This window comes from Crocodylus porosus, unplaced genomic scaffold (genome assembly GCF_001723895.1).
Source record: "Crocodylus porosus isolate Cpor-Errol unplaced genomic scaffold, CroPor_comp1, whole genome shotgun sequence".
NCBI lineage: Eukaryota > Metazoa > Chordata > Crocodylia > Crocodylidae > Crocodylus > Crocodylus porosus.
The window spans coordinates 79,779,911-79,785,396 of NW_017728906.1; the positions used below are offsets into that span (position 1 = coordinate 79,779,911).

The 5,486-nt window shown below is 44.1% G+C and overlaps 1 pseudogene; it reads right to left on the minus strand.

Annotated features, from left to right (window-relative positions):
* The window catches only part of LOC109305464, a 7,014-nt pseudogene extending 1,965 nt beyond the window's left edge, over positions 1–5,049 (minus strand).
* Between the last annotated feature and the right edge of the window lie 437 nt (positions 5,050–5,486).

Sequence of the window (5,486 nt, forward strand, 5' to 3'; positions counted from 1 at the left end):
CCCCCTCGTCCAAGTCACTGATGAAGATGTTGAACAGTGCGGGCCCGAGGACTGAGCCCTGAGGAACCCCACTGCCCACATCCCTCCAGATCAAAAATGACCCATCCACTACCACTCTCTGGGTGCGGCCCTCCAGCCAGTTGGCGACCCAATTGACTGTGTGGGTGCCTTCTTGAATAGGGATGGATTTAAGTCCAAATTTAAGTAATTTCCTGAATCAAGACTTATAACTACGCTTATAATTTTGAAGGCCTGAGAGATGGGACACCAACGCCCTGACCCTGCTGCCACAATGTATGCTCTTGACCCTGTGTATAAGTAAGCTATCCCAGGGAGGATACAAGGGACAGACCCTGAGGGGTCAAGGGGGATCCCTGGGGGCTGGACATCCCAGGGAAGGCAAGGAGAGAGAGAAAAAGACGAAGAATCTCTCACCTGCACCCGGTGCCGTGGCGAAACCGGAAGCAGTGGCAGGACCCGCATGGCTCGTTAGCCGTGTCTTTTTAAAACTGCGGCCAGCTGTGGAGAGGAATGGAAGGAGCCAGCACAGAGGGATAAAAGGCGTCACGGGCGAGGGAGCAGGGCAGAGACCGGGAAGTGTGTCAGAAGGGAAGGTATTCCCGGAACCCCTATTAGGGGTTAGAGAAGGCAGGACCACCTCTCACGAGGCAGAAGGCTGCCTTGAAGCCCATCGTAAGGAAGACACCAGCAGCGGTCCAGAGAGAGAGGAGGTGGACACACCTCATTCAAACAGAGGATTCAAGGGAGAGAATCCAAGACATCAGAAGGAAGAAGGTAACAACCAGGGTTGTCCCCGAGGAAGAAGGCAGAGTGACAGAACCCTAGGTGTCGAGCCAGGTAGGATCGGTATGGGTTCAGCCAGGCTCCAGGAGCAGCCCCAGGTGGGGAACGAAGAGCCTAAGCAGCAGGAGGGGCTGCAGAAGACAAGCTCCAGCCACACAGAGCTGCCCGATGGGGGAGAAAAAGTAGGTGGAACTAGAGGGATCATCAAGGGTCCAGCTAATACGCAGATGATCCACAGAACGGAAGACAGAGGGTGGTAGCTGCCAGGCATAGGCATACATAGGACAGGGCCAGTTAGAAACTCCCGGGCCAGGCTGGCCCATTTTGGTGTAGTCAGAAGGCCGCTGGTATTGGTAGTATTCTTTCTTTTGTGTTTTTGTGTTTCCCACCTTTGGAGAGGTTGAGAGGTTTGGTGCATAGAGCCCTAGTATTGGCTCAATCAGAAGAAGGGTTTTGTCGTAGAGGGAATCGAGATGACCGTGCATACCCATAAAGTATAACTCTGATTTGGGTAATTGGGTTAGGCCTAATACGTATCTACTGGAGAGCCCAGAATACTTACAAGCAGGGGTCAGGCCGAGAGAGACATCAGCGACCCGTTGTGGCTGGGTTTCAGGGCGAGGTACAGGGGAGGTTGGAGCCTCACAGAAGACTGCCGCCGAGAGGTCCCAGACACATGTGAGCCCCAGTAGTCAGACCCCCACCACTGAAAGAATAAACGAAGTCGTGGCAGGCGAGATTGGGGAAGAGACTTACCCCGGGGAGGGACATCCGTTCAGCAAGACCACAGGGACAGAGCGACGGACAGCCATATACATCCAAAGCCAGATGGCACGTGACCAGATGATCGAAGCCCGACGGGTGCATAGGCCTATTAATATAAGTGGGATTAGTCAGGAGTATGCTTTCAAATGTCTTTAATTTCAAGGAGACTCATTCATTCTTATTCTCAAAATTCCTTACATTCCAGAGCAAACCGATGCCCCTTCACTTTTACTAATTAAATTTGTTTAACCATGGTTTTGAAAATATAGACCTACGTGTTGAAGGAGAATTGTATGGGTAAATTCAATAAATGTAGTGTGTGTGTGAAGGTTCTGTGTGCAGCGTGGTACAATAGCAAAATAGAAGAATATTGCAATCCTTGACAGTTCAACTACAGTCCCATTACCTTACAGAGTTGCTCAGTACTTTGAGAAAATGAGCCCTAAGACAACAGTAAGATTACATACTAAACAGGAAATGCCAAAATTAAGATTATGTACAATATATTAATGCTATACGATCACATACTAATTCTCAAACCGTACAATTTATCATAAATTATTTTCCCTAACCCAACATACATACATGGAGCATCTTAGCACTTCTGCATTCTTCTTAATTACATGGTTTTCATTTCCATAGTATTTCAATATTTCTCTATTGCTTCAGCCTTCTGATTATTATAAAAATTAGAATCGTGTTACTATTTGCAGTCTGCAGTCAAAACTGCTGTTTTCATTACTTTCCTCTCCTTTCAGGTAGTGATTTTAAAGCATTAATTACAGGACTATTTCTTTACACTTCACTCTGGAAGAGAAGATTTAGGAACACATTTGTTCTGACCAAAGCCTGCACAACATGTGCTTTTTCTTAAAGCCATGCCATTGATTGCTGATATCTGTACATTACAGGTGACCACAAAAATGGAGTCTCTTAAAGGAATAGCTCAACTCAAGGTAGTATTTGTCTAATGCATCCCAAATGCCTGTTTCAAAAAGAATCACAAGCAAGCTTGTTGTAAGGTACAGGATACTCTGGCATGGAATTTAAGGAGGCTGGGTTTTTCCTTTGTGTGCTTTACTACGATTAAGGTAAATAGTCATTTCATGAGCAAAAGAAAAGAGTATAAACTATCAGATTAGCCGGGACACCGTGAATTAGTAGGTCATATGCTATGTCGTGTTTACTATGAATATAAACCAGCTTGGGTAGCAATTTAATAAAGCAGCTGAAGTTAATGTCATTTTTTGGCACTACATAACAGAGTTTGTTGTTGGGTCACATATATGCAGTTAGGAGGTCATGTACCAGCAAATTTCAGGAAATGGTAGACATGAACATTATTAGACTGAATTGCCGTCTGGCTTCAATATCTGAAATATGTAGCTCTTAACCCTGAGCCTCAGCCCTCTGATGTACTTAAATCACAAAAACATGCAACTCTTTGTGTCCTTAAGTTATGCTGATAAAATTAGTACATTAAGAATGTATTCCAAAGTCCTGTATTAATAGATCAGTAGCACTGATTTTTGTGACACTACTGACACTGATTCAAAAATCATGAATCAGGCTTTAGAAAAAAAAGACTATCTTCATTTTAAACAATGATACATTTATTGTTTATCATGTTATTTGCCCTTAGGAGTCCATATTTTTTAGAATTTGTCTGCAACTAAAGGGCAAAAAACTTACTCATTTTTTGAATAGTGACAGCTAACTCTCTTTCATAATCATGACATTCAGACACTGGAGCTTTAAGAACACCAAACATTCTGTCAAGTCCCATGATACAATTATTGGCACTGGAAATGGTGCAGACATATGCCAAAAAGTTGTGTAATGTTTTACTACTTTAACCTAACAGTTTTAACTAAAAAAAGACTTTAATGAGAGAAAAATGTGGCTTTGCGTGCCCAAAATATTTTGTCATTTTAACTTTTCCCAGTGAAAATGTTTAAAATGAATTTTTTTACACATTTTATGGGTGTTTGAACTGAATATGTTCAAAACTAAATAAACCCAGTACCCCCATCCTCACCTCATAAGTCACGTGCCCCAGCCGCGAACCATTTTCATTGTTGTTCGCTGGACTCTCTCCAATTTGTCCAGAACCTTTCTATAGTGTGGGAGCCAAAACTGGACACAGTACTCCAGATGTGGCCTCACCACTGCAGAATAGAGGGGAATAATTACTTCCCTTGATCTGCCAGCAATGCTTCTACTAATTCAGCCTAATATGTTGTTAGCCTTCTTGGCAATCAGGGCACACTGCTAACTCATATCCATCTTATTGTCTACTGTAACCCCTAGGTCCTTTTTTGCAGAGCTGCTGCCTAGCCAGTCAGTCCCTAAGCTGTAGCACTGCATGGGATTCTTCCATCCTAAGTGCAGGACTTTGCACTTGTCTTTGTTGAATCTCATGATATTTCTTTTGGCCCAGTCCAATTTTTCTAGGTCATTGTAAATCCTAGTTCTACCCTCCAGTATATCTATTACACCCCCAAGCTTGGTGTCATCCATGAACTTGCTGAGGGTGCACTACATCCCATCTTCTAGATCATTAATAAAGATATTGAACAAAACCAGCCCCAGAACCAACTCCTGGGGCACTCCACTTGATACTGGCTACCAACTAGATGTTGAGCCATTGATTACCACCTATTGAGCTCTACAATCCAGCCAGCTTTCTATCCACCTTGCAATCCATTCATCCAACCCATACTTCCTCAGGTTGCTTGCAAGAATGCTGTGAGATGGTATCAAAAGCCTTGCTGAAGTCAAGGTATATCACATCCACTGGTCTCCTCACATCCACAGAGTCAGTCATTTCACCATAGAAGGCAGTCAGGTTGGTCGGGCATGACTTGCCCCTGGTGAATCCATGCTGATTGTTCCTAATCACCTTCTTCTTCTCCAAGTGCTTAGAAATTGATTCTTTGAGGACCTGCTCCATGATTCTTCCAAGAACTGAGATGAGGCTGACTGGCCTGTAGTTCCCTGGATCACCCTCATTCCCTTTCTTAAAGATGGGCACTATTTTTCTTCTTTTCCAATTGTCTAGGACCTCCCCTGATTGCCACAAGTTTTCAAAGATAATGGCCTGTGGCTCTGCAATCACTCTAGGCAACTCCCTCAGTACCCTTAGATGCATTTCCTCTGGCCCCACAGACTTGAACACGTCCAGTTTTTCTAAATAGTCCCTAACCTGTTCTTTCACCACTGTTGGCTGCTTACCTTCTCCTCAAAATGTGCTACCCAGTGCATAGTCTGGGAGATGACCTTGCCTGTGAAGACCGAGTTAATAATGGCATTGAGCACTTCAGCCTTTTTCTCATTATTTGTCATTAGGTTGCCTCCCCAATTCAGTAAAGGATTTACACTTTCCCTGACCTTCCTCTTACTGCTAACATACTTACAGAAACCCTTCTTGTTACTCTTCATGTCCCTTGCTAGCTGCAACTCCAACTGCACTTTGGCCTTCCTGACTTCATCCCTGCACACCCGAGCAATATTCTTATACTCCTCCCAAGTTGTTTGTCCAAGACTTAATCTCACCAGGTATAACTTAGGTGAAATGTGAACAAGATTCATGAAGCCAAAGAGAGAACAAGCAAGAGAAATTGTGACTGTAGCCCAGTGATGACAGCTTTCACCTAAAGCAAGAGACCTGGCTTCAGGTCCCTGCTCCTAGAACTGCTTCATTAAATTGTCCATGGATAAATGACATGAATAGTGTTAGAAAGCTGAGATCAGAACTCAGGATTCAACCCCTACTCCCCAAGGCAGCTAGTAACATCATAGAGTTTTAGTCATGCTCCCTCCTGCTTATGCTTTTTTTCTAGCCCTGTGCATCTTGCACTGTTGGCCATATAGTGGCATATCTGCAACAGGAGGGGTGGAAAAGGCCTCCTTTTTCC